Source organism: Streptopelia decaocto (genome assembly GCF_964273445.1).
Source record: "Streptopelia decaocto genome assembly, chromosome: 21".
Taxonomy (NCBI): domain Eukaryota; kingdom Metazoa; phylum Chordata; class Aves; order Columbiformes; family Columbidae; genus Streptopelia; species Streptopelia decaocto.
Window position 1 is genome coordinate 4,255,300 of NC_138676.1, and position 18,268 is coordinate 4,273,567.

The following is an 18,268-nucleotide window of genomic DNA, read 5'->3' on the forward strand; positions in this document are numbered from 1 at the left end:
CTAGGAGCAGTTTTCAAATTTATTTGATTGCTCCTCCAAGCCTAAGCTGACTTTGTGGTACACTGCAAAGGATTAATGCAGGAGGCCAAGAGACACAAGATAAGACTGTCACATCACCGCTTCGGATCATCCTGAGTATAAACTCCTACCCCAGTGCATACGGAGTAACCAAGTCTCCAACATCACATCTTAGCCTTGAGACACAGTGTGACATAACCCTGGAGCATGGTATTAAACATATACTCCCAAGTTGCTCTTCCCTTTGATGATAACTCTGGGTAGGCTTGTTCAATAATAAAACAATCCTTGGCTGAGCAATATTCACTTCTGCCCAGTTCGAATTTCACAGAATTTAGCAGCAAGAAAGGAATGAAGCTCTGTCTCCAGTATCCATAGGTGAGCCTGTATCTTTTTTTAGTTCAGGGCATTCAAAAAGGGACCTTTCCAAAAACAGGAACGGATTACAAATCTTTGCTTCTGAAAATAAATTCATGCCTGAATATGATGCTTCATATCTAACAATACAGAGGAACTGTGGTTTTGCTATCTGTGCCTGAACCGAAATAGCCTGCAGAAATGATTTGGCACCTCTGCAAATAATGTCTGTCACTGCTGCGTGTGCCCTCCGATGTCAGCTGCTTTCTCAAGCTGTTTTCCTCCGTCTGAACGGCGCCCCGCTTGCCGATCTCCTCCTGGCAGCTTTAAGCTGGGCATAACTCGGGGTGGGGCTTAGCTTGAGTTTAGCTGTGACCCCAGGTTACAGCTCTGCATCTCCCCAGTCACCCATGAGCAAAAGCACGTGGAGGGCTGCGTGTGTCACAACGCTCGACTCTGACATTTTGTCCCTCTGTTCGCCAAGCGGATGTACAAATTACCTCGTTCCAGCAAGAAACAAACACAAATGGGTAACAGCTGGCTTATGGATCACCTCATTAAATTTTCCACCCCAAATCTCTTCCTTCCCAACAGCTAGGAGAATAACTGTGCTGAACACTGGAGGCACTGGGAACATACACGTGCTGTCTGGCACAGTGAGAAGCTGAGAGAGATGGAGAGAGACAGAGACAGGGGCAGAAACAGAGAGCAAGGAAGACATCAAGGGAACAGAGAAGTGGGAGAAAGAGAAAAGGAGGGATCTATGGCAATGGGAAGAAGGAAGGAAGAAAAAGACTCACCCCATGGAATATGAGTTACCTATCATTCGACTGTTCTTAAAATATTTTAAAGCTCTGTTTGTTATGCAATTTGTGAAGCTGTTTATGATAATGCAGTCCTTAGACAGTAAGGGGGAAGCTAAAGAAAAAACCAGAAGCTGGCAGCTACGTACATTGCCCTTTGTTGGAACTAATGAGGCTTGTTTACTTTCTGGCTTTTTACAGCCTTCTGAAATGTCAGATGCTACCCAGACTACCTTGGCAAAAGCACACCATCAGCCTCCCCCCAATCCGCCCTTATACATGGGTGTCTTCAGCCCTCTCCTGGCCTTTCACTCCAAACCCATATCCACTGATGGACCTTTCAACGTAGACTCAAAACATTTTTCCCACTGAGGACTGTAATTCTGACGAATGGACTCATTATCAGTGGTAACGCATCATTATGGCTATAGCATTCCTGGAGTTGTTACACTTGATGGAGTTGGCAGCACACAAACAATCACCATAGCTGGAATGATTGTGTGCAGGAGAAAACTCTTCAGACCTTTGCAGCTAAGAGGTCCCCTTGGTCTCTGCTCTCAAGCAGGGACAAAGCTGTGCATGTCTGCTGGAATTACCATGGCTAAACTCACACATGCTCCGGGCTTGGACTGACCTGGTCTCGTTCTTGGCAATTATGCTGCATTGCTCTGGGCTCCCCATTAATCCAAGAACTATTCCCAACGCTCCCCACCAGCAGCATCTTTCTGCTGCCGCTCCAGTTGCCTCTTTCTTTCGTATCCTTCTGTCTCAGCTCAGTGTCCCGTGCACAGTGAGGAAGGGCAGCTTGTCAAACAATCATCCTAAGCCCATTTGCCCCAGGCTCACCTCGGGCCTGGTGGCTGAACAAGAATTAACCCAGCATTGCAGGGGCAGGCTGAATGACTTAGTTGGCTGGAGGGTCTCTGCACAGCACCAACACTGGCCATTGCTCATTATTCTTCTCCTTGCTAGGGCTGCCAAAAAGGGTCTTAAAGGTTAACGACAGAAAGTCAATGCCCCTTCCCATTCACAGCTGCTTTGTTTTGTGCTTCCAGCCATCCCTCTCTGTCGCTGCAGCCAGGGTGATTGAATGCTCGCAGAAACGCAGCCGCTGGAGACGGCTGAATCACGGCGCTCTAATTCTGCTAAAGTCTGTTCTGCTCTACGGCAGATCTGTCCCTGACTATGATGGTTGACTGGCAATGAATAGTGGTGTCTCTAGGTTATTCAAGCGCCTCACGGAGTTTTATGGGGATAAATAAATCCAGTTCTTATAATTCCAGAAAGATCTCGCCCGATGCACACTGCTGTACTGAGCTGTTTCTCTTCTATGTTCTGTGCTGTCCATATGCACGTCCCTTCCAGCACCTCCACGTGTGGGATCACATGGAGAATGTGAAATTCACTCAACGACTTTAAATTGTATTGAGTTACTGCAGGGTCTAACAGATTTCTGCGAAGCACTGGTTCTAACTCAACATTATTCACTTAGTCCATTTTGCTGACTACCATCTGGGTCATTGTTGTCAGGGTTACAGCTGGTTCAGTATTCACCCATAGATCATATTTGAAAATACACTTGATGATATTAAAAAATAACAGACCTTCAATGTAATGTGATTTCAAAACATTCCCACCGCTGCTTTACCGATCCCAGAGTAATGTTCAGTTCATTAATTATGTCCATCTCAAGTAAAGTAAAAATAAAAACATGTTTTCACGTGGTCTCTGCACTGATGATGGATGTGCGGTGCAGAGCTGGGTGGCCCGGATAACTTCACCTGCCATACAGTATGAATATTTGTATTGTGAATGTTACCGCTTGTGAACTTGGGATTGTGTGTCTGGCTGCACATACAAGCAGGAAAGCATGTGCCCACAACAGCCTGTGTGTTGGAGAGGTTTAACCTGCATTATTCTGTTTGTAAGAATGCAAAAATGCATGTAAATGCAAAGAGACGGGACAGCGGAGACTGGCTCATGTGAATTTGGGATTGTGTGACTGCATCCCGAGGTGCCACAGGGTGTGTGTGACTGTGCATTTGCTAAGCAGCAGCTAAAGGAGGTCAGTTTGGGACAAGCCAGTTGCAAAAATAGGATCATCAGGAGGCCAGAGCCTCAAGCGACAAGAGCACTGACATCACTTGCAGTTCGAGCCCAAATAAGCCCATGTCATAGAAGTACAAAGGGTTTGCAGCTGAGTCCTGCCTTACGTTGCTCTCCAGCCTGTGGCCACGGAGAGTGCGCGCAGCAGTCGTGTGAGCACTGATTGTGTTACACTGCAGAGAGGAGTCAACCTCCAGACAAGTCGTTTGTCTTCTAAAAAGGCTAAATCCTCATTTCTGCAGAGATTTACCACTGGCCTGAAGTTCCCAAGGTCTCAGCAAAGCCATCAGTCACAGTCAGTGCGGGCTGGACCGCAGGAAAGTGGCAGTCTGTATCTTTCAGAGATAAGTGGGTACATAGGGATGAACTGCTGACCTGGTAGAAAGCAATCGCTCTAAACAAATGCATAATGGAAAGACGTAAACTGGCCCCTATTTCACTTTCAAGGAGAGGACAAGCCAGGTATTTACTGCCTGAAGAGAGAACCTCCTTCTTCACTGCCTGTGGATGCACGAGCCAAAGACCATAACTGGAGATACAGAAGGAATGATAAATGCAAATTAGGTGTCATATTCAGTGTGCCTGGCTGTGTTTTGGAAATAATTTACCGTACAGCAGAACTGGACAAACACCGAGCATGTGTGAATTATCCCCAGATGAAACTGGTCCTGTGCATTTAATGTATGTGGTCAAGAGAAAATTCCAACTGATGTGAAATTCCAACTTTTGCATTGTGACTGGTGCCACTGGGTACCGGTCCATGGCATAAATGAGAACAACCCCGAGGCTCAGCAGTGGTCAGTAACACTTTGAGAAGGAATGTCAAGGATGTGCCCCTGCAGGGCTGTGGATGGGGTGACACAGAAAGCTATGTCCACTTCTAGGAACTGGTCTGCAGAGGGATCATCCTGTTTCCCAACTGCTTTGTGCCATAGAAGGAGCACAAATCGCTAGGGCATGGCCCAGAGCTTAGCCCAGTTTCCATGCGATCTCTCTCCTACACGAAAACTGAAATCGCTTCATCCACCACTGAAATGCAGCAAATTCCACCTTGGGTGGAATATGACAGCTATTTACGGATGATGCTACACAGCCTGAGATAGGAAGTGAAAGAACTGTAACTCGTGCAAATCCACAGGGAACAGAGATAGGAAGAATATTAGTCTGCAAATGGGAAGGCGTCCCAGATCACTAGTACTCAGACATTCAGTTTTATATCCAAGCACATGGCAGTGACTGATACCACCCTCTGTGACCATACTCCTTTGCCAAGGACATGATTAGAGGTACTTAATACACTGATGTTCTTGTTGAACAATACCCTTTCTAGCAGTACAGCGGCATTTTTTTGGACAAGTCCCACCCTAAATACTGATCAAACTCAACCTGCTTAGCTCGATAACAGCAGCTCCATTAAAAATGTGTCTCATGCACTGATTTTGCCTTTTTCTATCCCCTGCCATGCGCTCATCAGTAAACAGCTAAGCAGAAACTTGATTTAAAATGTGGAAAAGGAGGGTTTTTTTCCCCTAGAGTAAGATTTAATGCAGAGCTGTTTTAAGCTCCTTCCCACCACAGGTTTTCACAACTTGTTGCTTGAAATAGCTCGACATGAAAGGCTGTCTATCTAAATGCACGCTGCGCTGCCCAGTCCAATTTCTGTTCTCCCCACTAATACATCAACTTATCTCAGCATTCCAACATCTTTCCAATGGTTTTAACACCCGGCAAAGACCTATGCAGAGGTGACTCACGATCAAATATCAACAAGCGATTTACAAGCAACATTTCAAAGAGGTTCTCGGAGGAGGCAGAGACTGTTTGATTATTACCCTCTTGACACAGCCCCTTAAAAGCAAAGGACAATTACCAGATGTAGAATGAAAGCGGAGTAGCTGAGGAGCGGCTGGAATCAGCAAAAATCTACTGGTCACAAAAATCTGTACTAGCGCAGAGCTAGAGAACTAATTGCTCTCTGTGCGCACAAACACCCTCCGAGTGGGACACCTAATGCATTTAGTTTGGTTTTTTCCACTGCCAAAGCCTCTTCACTGTTCTGACCATGTACGACTAACACACGGCATCTTTAGGAGCCTTCAGGACTCTCTTTATTAGATCCCTGTACCAAACATGCTCTACCTGACCACTGAATTTAATGAAACTTGCTGGAATGAAATATTTCTGAGATCAGCATTCTAAGGGCTGACAGCATCCTGATAATGATAAAAGAAATCATGTACATACTGGTTTTTCGCTTCTCCTTTGAAATGTAATCCTGGGGCTGTGTGTAAAGGAGTAATTGTATTTGAAAAAGAGAAACGGGACCGTGTAAAGTCAAGCTTTGAGAAGCTCTTGGCACAGGCAGGGAAGATTTGAATCGGAGTCCAAGTGCATCTCTGCTTCCACTGAAAAGTGTTTCTCTCTCCTCTCCTCCATTCAATCCATCACAAGCGACATTTATAGCTGGACGCAATGAAATTCCAATTCCCTAGTACATAAATAATAACTTCTTTTCATGCAATCTCACGATTATTAATTTCAAAAGGTGGCAAGTAAATTTAACAAATTTTTAATAAATGCTGGGGTTTTAAAATAAATGGATGGGGTGCAACAAGACTTTATTAAAATACAAAGAGATTAGCAAGGTCTCATTCCCTTCAATTATTAACAATGTACTTGTTCTCCAGAAAAGTATCCATGAAAATTTAAAACAGATGAAAATGGTTGTTCACTTAAAACTGCTCAGTTAATCTGTGAGAAATGTTTTATTCAAAGGCACTAAATGAATACTGCAAGGTTTGATATGCGATAATCCATCATTCATGTGGCACAAACATGGAGATCGATAAAATGCTGTGTCAAGAGGAGAGGTGAACATGGCATCTTCCAGGATTTCTGCACAGAAGGCTTATTTCAATTCATGGGATGTCCAAAATCAATATTAAGTTATAGATTTAACAAACTGGATGCCTTCTTGTTTTTCATTTCTAACTCCACAGTCTCAGCTCACATCTGGAGGTGGAAACAGCACGAGTTGAAAGGAGAAAACTCTCTCAAAAGCTTCGGTATAAATTTTCACCAAAGACAAGGAGTTTGGGAATGGCCAGACCAATGGGGTTTTTGGATAACCACTACAAAGTCAGCCCAGAAGGAAATCTGCATGTCGTGTTGGATTTCTCTCCAAAAACAAGCTACAACTAGTGTTAGCAGAATGGTGCCACTCCTTGAACCTGCTTTAGAGATCCAGCTCTACCCAGACCAACCTTGGGTTTATTGTTTGCATGGTGTGTATTAGAGCAGGGTCCTAAGGCAGCCATCTGACACCAAGGCCATCGGAGCATATGGATCTTGCTTTTGTTCTGAGAATAAAACAAACAAAAGAAGGCCAAAACAGGGAAAAGAGAGGAAATCTACTATGAAAGGGAAAGTGTTTTGCACATGGTGCCCATTGTACCAGTTTGTACTTTGAGTACAAGGGTTTTTTTACCCAGCGTGATTATTCTTGAGGCCACGCATAAGGTTTATTTCTGGTTTTATGTGAACAAAAGAATTATTGTAAAAGACTTTTTCCTTATGATGCACAGTGTAAATGCACAATACTCAGAAAAAACATGGCTAGGAAGCAGTGCAAGCCCATAGGCTCAGAGGGTAGAACTAGTGGAATATATTCACTGGGTTTCTCACCCCCTTTCTCTTTACTTCCTTTCTATGTTGCTGCAATTACTGTGCTTTCCAAGGTGAGATCAGGCAAGAACAAGGCTGCTGATCTAAGCACACAGATTAGTCTTATCTCTTAAGGATAAGGCTACTCAGCTCATGATAGTCTGTTATCTGTATTCATAATGAGCAGAGATGTAATGGAGAATCACCAGACTGCAGTGAGTAGCCAAAGTGAATTGTAAGCGGCGTCTGTGTCTCTTTGTCCAGCTTGGTCTGTGGTCTGATAATACCAGACTGGGCAGAGAGACGCCAACTAACTCCCGTTATGGCAAGGACAGCCGGGACAGATGCAGTTGGCCTCAGCTAGTCTAAGCCTAGGAAAAGAAGAACGGAACGGTGAGGAGACAGTCGTTTTTTATCTAAATAACACGTGTGGTAACAAAGAGTACTGAAATTTGAACAAGCTACCACCAGGTAAGATGCAATAATAGACTCTGTTCGTACCTTTACGGAGCTAATGATGGAAACAACAACTGCTGTGTCAAACTGGCTTGAAGGCAGAGGGAATCATGAAAGAAGAATCAAGCATTACACAGCTCTCTATACATCAGCTAATGGAATAATTCCTTCCTGGTGCTTAACAGCGCAGATACACGGTTTAAGTGCAAAAGGAGGAGAATTATTTGTAGGCAAGAAGCAGATTCTTCTGCAGTTTCTCTGATCCAGTATTGAAACTGCTACCATGGCTCAAAATTGTTCTATGCTGGTGTGTAGAGACTGTGAACTGCCTGCTCTACAAACCTGGGCAGAGCAGCAATGGGGAGAAAAGAACAGCTACAAGTGCACAGGGCTTTTAAGTGCCTGTAACAGCATTTTTGGTTGATTAAAGGAGTGTTCACGATAATCATATCTTGTGCTTAATGAACCAAGACAAATTGCATCAAGCAGTGACTCTTTTATGTAATATGCTTACCCATTATACAAAGCTCTGCAAGAAAAATAAGGCAAAACAAGGATATGAGGCAAGCCCTTCCTACACTTAACAGATCTTGGAAGGTTAAAATTAACACTGTTTCAAAGCTACCAGTGAAATACTTACTACAGATCACAACACACCTTCTTCCGATGAGGGGACACAAACATATAGTCTAGGAAATTCGAGAAAAGTATAGAAAGGAGCAGTGTAAGCAATGTAAGAATACCCACTTTATCAGCTTTTCTTCATGCACCCAGCGAATCCCAGCTCTAGCGAGTCTTACCTTGCAAAGAGGCAGCTTCATCTAACTAGAGAGCCCTGGGTTTTGTCCTGACCTTTCATCGTTTCTCATATGTTCATTGCTGGTCTATTCCTGGCTCCGTTTCTGACTCACAGCATGAATTTGGATACGTTTATTTCATTTTCTATATGCCTCGGCTTCCTTTTTGGTAACATTTAACAAGCTGAAATCACTGATATGTGTGGAGCGCTTTGAAATGCCTGGAAAAAAGAAAGAGACTACCTTCTGCTATAAAAGATGACCAAATTTGTGAATGAATAAACCTAGGGTCAGATAACATATTGGAAAGATATTTCTAAGAGATAATGGAGCATTTATTAATAGACCCATCAGAAGGCCAGACCTGGTCTGCTTGTAAATGGAAGCAACAGTCCATTTCTTCGGGCTCTGGGCCAGTTTATACAAAGGCTGACACATTATTAAAACCAGAGAAGGTCTATTTTCCATTTCTCAGGGCATGCTTTTTCATTGCCATATGCTTCTGCTTCTCTATCTAGCTTTTTTTTTCCAGTGATCTGATGTGGTTCTGCAATCTCTTGCTGTGTCCTTCAGCTGAAGAATCTGATCCTAAAAGAATCAGGGAGAATTTCTCATGCTTCTTGTTGCCTTTACACAGGTTTTTCTTGGCAATTCTCACCCTAGCACCTTGGACACTGGTGGCACGCCAGGTTTTTGCTTATTTCTTTTTCCTGTGACAAGGAACCATCTCATTTTCTGAGACCTGAACAACTGGTTCCCTTTTAAACCCGGTTTAGTGAAACGTAAGGATCTGCGACCTGTGAGGTCTGACCAGTCGGCCTTATCATTCCAAGTGAATGCTCAGTGTTTAGGGTAGCTAAGAATCCTAATTTTTCAGCATGCTGGCCTAACAGCAACTTCTTAAGGACATTCTGGCTCTCATGTTTGGCTCAGGATCACTGGATAGTGGACAAGGATGATCGATAAACACCAAGCCGCAGTGCTCTGTTAGCTATGTCGTTATCAATTTTTGTCTATTTTTGTGGATGAAATTGCATTGGTAAGTAGCAATAAGGTTGTATTCGCTTAGGGACGGAGCGCCATGCCTAACTTGCTCCTGTATCTTTTGCAGTTTTGCTGAAGTCCTCCTAATTTTTCCCGGCACCTCTGCTGCAGTGCAGCTATTTCAGCCTGGTCAATGGCTAAAAAACAGCCTGATGGCAACACACTGAGGCCCTTTTGTTTGTTTCCAGGAGGATTTTTTCCTCTTTATATTCTTGAAAAAGAATGAAGTTGCACGATATTCCTATTTAGGGAATCTGTCTGCTAATTCACTTCAGCCTAAGCCAATCCAATCTACCCACCCATTTGCAGAAATATTCAGGAAACCACTTGAGAGCTGGAAAGTGCAAAAGTAATGATTTTCTGACCTGCAAAGATGTTGCTGTGAACAAGGTTAACGGAAAGAATTCATCTCCAGTGAACAATGTTTTACTCATGGGGTTTTCAAGGTTGGGCACTGGGCTGCCTGAGCACTGTATCATTTTTATCATGGCACTTCTTCATTTTTCGTTTTACTGTTAGCACTTGCCTCCTTCCCCTCCCTCTCTGTTAATTTTCAACCTTTTTGTAAATGGTGCTGATTTATTTGACCTCAGCACACCGCTCTCCCTCCCCTCCTCTCCATTTAACTCTCCATAGGAAGGATGAATTTAGTTTGTGCAGTCAAAGCTTGTTCATGGTTCACAAGAGCCCAGACACTATGGTAACAAAGGCCACAGAGGTACACACAGATGTGATAGCATCATTTTCTTTCCATTCCCTATTCCATTCATGTCCTTCACCTTTTAATTTTGACTTCAAGAAACCCCAATTTGAAGTGCACATGGTTTGATGTTACAGGGGGGCGGGTGGGTGTTTGGTTGTTACTGTAAGATTGTATATCCAAATTACCAGGCATTGAAAATGCCATAATGTTTAGTTTTCTTCTAAGCAAGAAAAACTGACAATCTGATACATTTCACTGATTTCCACCTGATGTTCTTCAAAATGCAACCTAATGGGTAAATTCCGTGTAGCCTGGGATTCCACGGGGAGCTCACTGCGCAGCTACTGAGTGCATGAACACCTTTCATCTGCATGAAAAGCACTCGCAGACTCTAAATGCTTCTCCTGCTTCTCATGTGCACAGGAAGATTATAAGAATGTCTGTGAAGAAACTAAAACTTGACTAAAAAGGGGAGCAGATGATACACAAACTATTTTTTCTGAACCCTTGGCTGATTAGCAAGTTTGAACATTTAACCCCTTCCAGTTTCATTACCTCCTCAACCAAAAGAGATGCTCTGCTGAGGGATGTAATGACTTACAGTATTGCCAATAATATTTTCTATTCCTAGTGCTTTAGGCTGTCTGACTGCTCCAAGTGCTCAAAGAGCATTTTGTTGAGCTATCTAATAACAAACTGAGTTTTCAAAGTTCAGTTAAATTTCAGAGAAGTTTGCAAGTAGAAGAATGACATTTTCTAAAACAACTTACCATGAATTTCTCAACAAGCAAATTAATCTGCTTATTCAACAAACTTTGCTGGGGACATTCCCTCGGTTTCCATCAGCCTTCACTTTTGAAAAGCCTTTTCATATCAGCTTTGACAATACTCTCCTCCTCTGGACGTTGGACAGCTTTAGAAGCTCTATAGCACCTCAGCTGAAGTCAAATCTCACTCTCAAAATGCTCCCCAGCCTCTGCAATGGATTAACCAAGCTCAATATAAATCCCCAGCACCCTGTGCTAAGCCTCCTTCTACATATTTTGGACAAGAGTAAGTTAAAAAAAAACATATAGAGCTGAAATTCCAGTCTTGCATGCCTGCCATTGGAGCAGATTCACTGCTTGGGATAATTCCTCTGAATGGAGCAGCACTAACCCAGGGATGAACCGAGCCTACAAGCCATGTGATGCCATGCACTGTAAAACCCCCTTCTCATTTCTTGTTCTGGCTCCACAATATTTATTGTCTGCGCCGGCGAAGCAAGGAGCAGTGTCACACGCTCACAACACAAATACGCTGTCAGGGAGCCTTATGTCCCATGGCCTGGTTGACTAGAATGGAGACTCAAATATTAGCAGCTTTCATCTAAAAGGGGAGGGAAAGCTCCATTTCCAGGATAGAAGGCATAATATTGAAATGATCCATCACAGTTGATGTACCCAGATGGCTTTACGAGAGAGAGACAGGGAATGGATTGCCCAGTTCATTGCATTTAAAGCAACAAAGCTGAGAAGTAAATCCTCATGCTATTGGATCCAGTTTGTTGTACAGGAGAGACACTGTATCTACTGCTTGGAAAAAAAGTAAAATAAAAATTGAGGATTGTACAAAAGACTTCCTCATATTATATAGTACAGTACACCTCCGATGAACAGGACAAAGACCAGGTGGGTATATGGATAAAGAAAGAAAGAGTTAATCTTTAGTGCCTGAACTAAAACGGAAACCAAACTGACCTTGGCAGACACTGGTCAAGCACACTGGTACCCAGGTTACACGTTCACGCATTCTCATTTTCACCAAGTGAAATGGTGACATGCCCTGGGGTCCCTCCGGATGAAAGCTGCCACGGAACCCTGGAAAAACTGTCACTACTGCCTTGTCATGCTTCATGTGCTTCTTAAGGTAATTTCCTGCTACGATTCTGGTATTAAACAAAATTACACTAAGCGCTATCACAAGGTCACTCTATATATTTAATTCTTCACATTAAAATTCCCCATCTGCCATGTCTGTTGATTGGTTTGTCTGTTTAATTAGTTACAATGGCTGAATGAGTTGGGATTCTGTTGTCTGTCAGCATGACAAATTAGCATATCCATAATGCAAATGACAACCTCTTGTCTTTTAGGACACCCGTCACATATAAATGTTAAGTGACAGACCCCATAATTACACAGCAATTGCTGTCTCCCTACTCCTGGGCTCCTGCTCTACATCCTTCTCTCTTGAACCATCTCAAAGCCATGTCTACAAATTGATGTCAGATTTAAATCTACTCCAGCTGATACAACTACAGAAAATTTTCAACTGCCTCTCAGACTTCATTAAAGTTCAGCGCACCGGAGGTCACAACCAGGCTATGAATGTGAGCGCTGCCGTACTAACTAGAGCGTGCCTATCCACCTCGAATCTTCTTACTGGCAATGGCCCGGATTCGGAAGCAAATACAAGAGAATAATAACAGGAAATTACTGAATAATCAGACCATAGGATAAGCATCTTCCTCGGCCCTGCCATTTGGATGCTGGCTGATAACCTGAGGCGCAATGCTGCTGCGGTGACAATAGGCTCTGAAAGGAGTCCTATTCTCTCCATGGGGAGCAATGAACTGTCTGCCAGGACTCTGGTGTGATACGGCTGGAACTGTAGGCTATGTTGATAATATCTGAAAATCGCTATTGGCTAACTCTCAGAAAGAGATGCTCTCTAGTGTAACTTGGAATTGTTAGGCTTGGTATTATTGTCGTCATTTATCTAGGAAGGGAAAAGAATTACTCTGTTGTATGGAGGCCTACCACAGTGTTCGCTTCTGGCTTTAAATCACACACATTTAATAGCTACACCTCCTTTTGGTTTGGGACCTCATGCTTCAGGCTTCAGATGGTGAGCTGGGAATTGTGAGATCTATTAAAGGAACCCTGCTTTACCTTTGCATCTCTCTGTGTAAAAATGAGGACAACGCTTATTTTGGTCACAGGACGTTGATAAGGGCCCTTAGCTAAATAATTAGGACTAGGTCTCCTCCTCTTATAGCACAGAAAGGTAAGTCTTAGGTTATTATTTCCATCACTTGAGATCATAAGCACTCTGGGACGAAACATCTTGTGCTAATTGCGTAAGGTCAGAGGAGTTACGACGCTGATGGTCTGGCTCTGATGTCAAGCAGTGCCAGGTCTCTACCTGCGCTGCCCACAAACCACCCAGGTGCTTATGTGGTGAGGTCCTGCACAAAGCATTGGTTCCCCTGCATTTGCGTTCGGTGACCCGCTATTCCTGCTCAGCTGGCATGCCCTCCTGGCTGGCTGCTCCCTGAGCCTTTTCTGCTTTGCCACCGAGCAAGCACTAAAGGAAAGAGAGATTTGCAAATCTCCCGTGTTTTCCGAGTTGCCTGAACTCCCCCAGCACTAAGGTGTATGTGTGCAGATGCCTGTGTTTCCCCAGCGTTCCCTTCACTGACCACACTCCGCGCTTCTCTAGCACAGAGCCAAGGATTATTCTAGTGGAATTACAAGAGATGAGGCAACTCCGTCTCTGCAGAGAAAACAATTTCACAGAAGACTACACTAGGTTAGGATGGGAAGCAGGGACACAAAGGCGGTGAAAAATAAGCTGCTGTGTCTCTGGCTTGCCAGAATGAAGAGCCAATTAGGGTAAACTGGCATCCAGAGTATTTTTTTAAAGGATAGAAAGGCATGGAAGCATGAGGTGATTTGATTCCACGTAACTTTCTTTGCCATCTTAATTACCATTTTATCTCCATCCATCCCCTTCCTGGGCACTTTATTCTTAACGCAGATTTTCATTGGTCCCACAGAAAGCTTATTCTACTTAGATGATGAACGAATAGGACATGATTCTAAGAGCATGGTGCACAGGTACCTGGGGAAGGAGGAGCTGTGAACCCTGTGAACCTCAGCTACTAATTCCACACCTGATTTTGGACATGCCCATAGCTCTATATCATCATGCAAAGCCTATACCCCAGCTCCAAGATGTCTACCATTTGTGCTTTGCAAATGTAGGCAGGTGCTTAGCTGCAGGCTTTTTCATTCTCCAGAAAGTTCCTGAAGCAAAACTCACATCTAGCACCACATTCAGTTCAGCTCCACGCAACTGGGTTGCATCAGCCTGGCCAGGGACAGTCGCAGACCCCAGCATGGCGATGCTGCAGATGGGAAATGTGTGCTTCACAATTCTCAACCTTCCTAAGCCTGAGAAGGAGCCACATTTCAACTGGCTGTGCAGTCTTAGCCAGATTTCTTCAAGAAGTTAATGCAGACAACTAGAAACACTCAAGAGATTACATTCTCAGCATCTAAGAATGGCTCAAAGAAACCCCAAGTGAATAAACTCTCTCAGTGCTGGAAGGTGAATCAACAGTGTTACAGGGTGTACGAAAGAAAGACACACACCCTGTTCTTTGTCTCCCTTGCAGACATTATCAGCATGATTTACACCAATACACCTTGTATGAATGGATGGAAAACTAGACCCAGGAGACTAAGCTTTTCCTTTCCATGTACCTTAGGAATAACTCAAGTCAAATCAATAAAGTGCCAAACATACGTACAAAATAAATTGGTATTTTTGTATTTTGTTTTCCTTTTTCTTTCCTTGATCTTATGAAGTGAAATATCTTTAAAGAAGCATCCCACTTCTCCGGGGGTTCCCACTGGTTCACACTGCAATGACGTGAAGCTGGAACACAATAAAGCTTTGAGAAACAAAACCACAGGGCAACTGATGACCACCAAAACCACAGAGAGCTCAGGTAATGGAAAGAGCGCAGAGACCTTTGGGAAATCTGTTTTCTTCCTGTATTGCTTGTACTCTACCCTGCCCAGTGAGACCCTGATCTCAGATACACTCTTCTTATAAAGGGAAGGAAATGCAACCTGGGGGACAGAATGCTGTTCTACATGTCAAGCAAACTGAGCTCTTTTCTCATCTCTTTTTGGGGCCTGCTTGCCTTGTTCAAGTCAAACCTTCCTCAGATTCTCCATTTGGAAAAACAAAGATCACGATCCTGACCTTTATAAAGGTGTTCACAGTAGGTGGACAGAATGTGTAATCTAAGAGCTTGGTAGTACTGCTATAATACAAATAATGGTAGTAACAGCAAGACATGTTGTCGTTTTCCTCCCTTCCCGACCTTCCTCCCGCACACCATTCATGCCAGACTCCGTGCTCTCGGCTCATGCAGCTTATCAGTTTCTAGCCAGAGACACTGACAACACGAATAAAGCATTTTAACACATGCGATCGCTCTCTCTTCTTCCCTCCCACCATCCTTCCACTGCAGGAGAGAATGATCGATATTCGAAACGTACATCTCCACCTCCTTCTCCGAGCTGTGACGCTCGCTAGCAACGGAAAGGCTGTGATGGGGCTCTAGCGCCATTGCTCAGAGATGTGATTGATGATGACTGTGCTGGAGACTGGGAGAAGATTGGTTTCTGGGGCTGATTGATAAAGTCTATCATGCAGCGTGAAACAGCTGGGAAGAAAAGTAATGGGCCATCTGATTCTTTCTAACAGTGAATATTTACTGAGGGTTTTTCCTGATTAATTCATAATTATAGAATCTTGCTTTTCGAGATGAATATCACTAGGTCTTCCCTTTGTTAACCGAGATTGTTTGACCAGTTAATTAAGGCCAAGGCATGTTTATGGGATATCACTGGAAGCCACAAACGCTTCTTTTGGCCGGAGTGATGAGCTGAGCTGTTCGGGCAGTCTTGCTTAGCAAGAGAAAGACCCAGTCAAAGAACCCATTTAAGGGGTTCACCTTCCCTGGTAGCAAAGAAACATGAATTAATGATTGGATAGGAGACAGATAATGCTGGGGTTGAGGTTTCAGTGCGTTTTCATGTATATTTCATAGACTTGTTTGCTTTTTGATGTTTAAAGCTCGTTGATTATTCTTTTTAATCCTTTTTTCTAGATTTTCTTAAGCGGCAGTTGCAGATTCTGACACAGAGGCTGGAGCAGGTGAGCTGCTCTTCCACAGCCAACAATGACACGACAGAGGATCTCTAGACATTGTCTAAATTTGTGACAGGAGCACATAAGGTCCTTTGATGTGACAGGGGAGTCCCCTCAGTGGTATGCTGGAAGGGACTGCTCACTTTTCACAGCTGAGAAATGCAAACTACCACCGAGGAAAAGTGCAAATGTTGTTGTGTGTTTTCAATTTACATTCATAATGCAAAATTCTGCAGAAAAATCCTAACTGTACACACAAATACAATTAATATTCCCTGTGTAGCGGTACAAGCGATTGCTCACCTACCAATGCCACCCAAAAGGTCTCCAATGGCTTTACTAATACTCATTTGCAGGAGCTGCTTACCACTCAGACATGAACTTGGCAATTAGAAATGGAAACAAACTTCCCATTTTGCCCCTGGATAGGGTGAACTCTGAGCAAACAGAGACTCAGTAGCTGTGTTGTACTCAGCTTTAGAGATGCAAAAGCAGGAGGAATTACCAAAATCAACAAGAAACTAATCTCTTTAATCCTGGAAATTTTTTAAACAAGTTTAAATAATTGATACACTGTCAGAAGCAGCCTGGATCCATGGAAGGGAGATTAATATTAAATGAGAATGCTTCTCCCTCTCTGTATGGGAAAGTATGGCAAAATCATAAGTCCTTTGCACACTACAATTGGCATAAGGTAAGTAAAGAGCTGGTGAAATTGCTCCGTTTCCTTCTTCGCTCCAGATTTCAGACACAATCTGACCAGCGGGGTTGAGAGAAGAGTCTTTGTCCTTACAGGAGATAGGAGCCAAGAAATACTGGAAACAAAAGGGAAGAGGAAAGAAACTATCTGAAAGTCTATTTTAATAGTCTCCCTCTGCAGCCTTGAGGTTTATGTGTATTAAGGCTTGGCAGCATCCCGCTTGCTCTCTCTCCTGCTTACAGTTGACAGTTTTTGGCTTCCCTGCTCTCCCCAGCCTTTCGCCATGTGTTGGGCTGAGAGGCGGCCGAGACGCCTGCCACACCGACACCACCGTGCTGCAAAGCTGCCCATGGTGGCGTCTGGCCAACCACTGAGACAACCAGAGCCGAGGGCTCCAGATTGCCAAGCCATGATCCCTCACCAAGATATGGTTTGGCTCTCTGAAGCCAGGCGGATCACAGGAAACACAATTCATTAACCTTGCCTGGGGCAAGGCTGGCAACGTGAGCAACCCCTAATACAAAACGGCAGTTACAGTGGAAAGCGGAGACACAACCGCAGACAGCTTGTTCCACTGTGCTAAAGCTTCATTTTTCAGTCATGTTAATGCAGATTAAATGAGGCATTTATGTCCATATCTACAAAGGTATTTAGAGGCTCAAACGCTGCTGAATTCAGCATCACTTTGTCACCTTCGTGAGTCTGGGTCTTAAGCCTTATTCCTGCAACATAATGCAGCTTAATGCCGAGAAGGTCACTGTTCATATCAAAGTTGCTACATTGCTCACTCTCTTACCAGTCACGACACTGCTCTGTCTTCCTATACAGTCCGCATCAAAGTAGGATCTGAAGCTTTTCATGCGAGTTAAAAGCCAGCAGCTCTGTCTTGGTCTCTCTCTTATCTCCCATTCAGAAGCAGGATCATTATCTTCAATATACCTATAAAAATAACTACTGTGAGATTACTCAGGAAAAAAAGGAGCCTCTCTCTGTGACAGGTAGCAATGCTAGGTCAGCCAGCAGTTACAAAATGCAGCAGAAGAAAAAGAAAGGAAACCTATATCACTGCAGAATCCCAGCCCGACACACAGGAGATGTGCTAGAACAGCACCTTGCGGCCTTGTGCCAAACAAACTGATTGTGCTGGGACAGTGAGTGAGATTGTACCCCTTAGGATTTAAAGGAAATAGAGTTTTATTAACCTGCTCCCTGAGGTACCTAATAGGGATCACGTCAGAGAAGAGAAGCAATCAGGAAATGAATAACAACTTACTCTATTATATATGCATGATGATAATCAATACCACTTAGCACGAAAATTGTGGTTGGCATCCAAACATCTCAAAAAATTTGCAGTAAGAGTTCATTCATCAACGACCTAGTCTTTAGAGGCACTTCATTCAGTATTACTACACGCTTTGTTCAGCTGAAGGACATTTTGGGCCACAGGGAAAGACAAGACTTGCCCAAAGACACAGCTCAGAGTTGACAGGGTTGTGAAAAATAGCCCAAGCTCCTGCGTTCAAAATCTTATAGTGATTAATGCCTAGTGGAGGCCATTATGTTCACACCACTTAACAAAGGCCATCAGCTTTAAGTCTGCGATTTCTAGATCAACTCCAGTAATCGT

General features: G+C 43.6%; 1 long non-coding RNA gene across 1 annotated transcript in view; it reads right to left on the minus strand.

The window, feature by feature from the left end:
- The window catches only part of LOC309448537, a 34,335-nt gene that overhangs the window by 8,311 nt on the left and 7,756 nt on the right, over positions 1-18,268 (minus strand). Inside the window, exon 2 of the long non-coding RNA XR_014185816.1 lies at positions 17,435-17,577. This is a non-coding gene — a long non-coding RNA (uncharacterized lncRNA). The remainder of the gene's footprint in view (positions 1-17,434; positions 17,578-18,268) is intronic.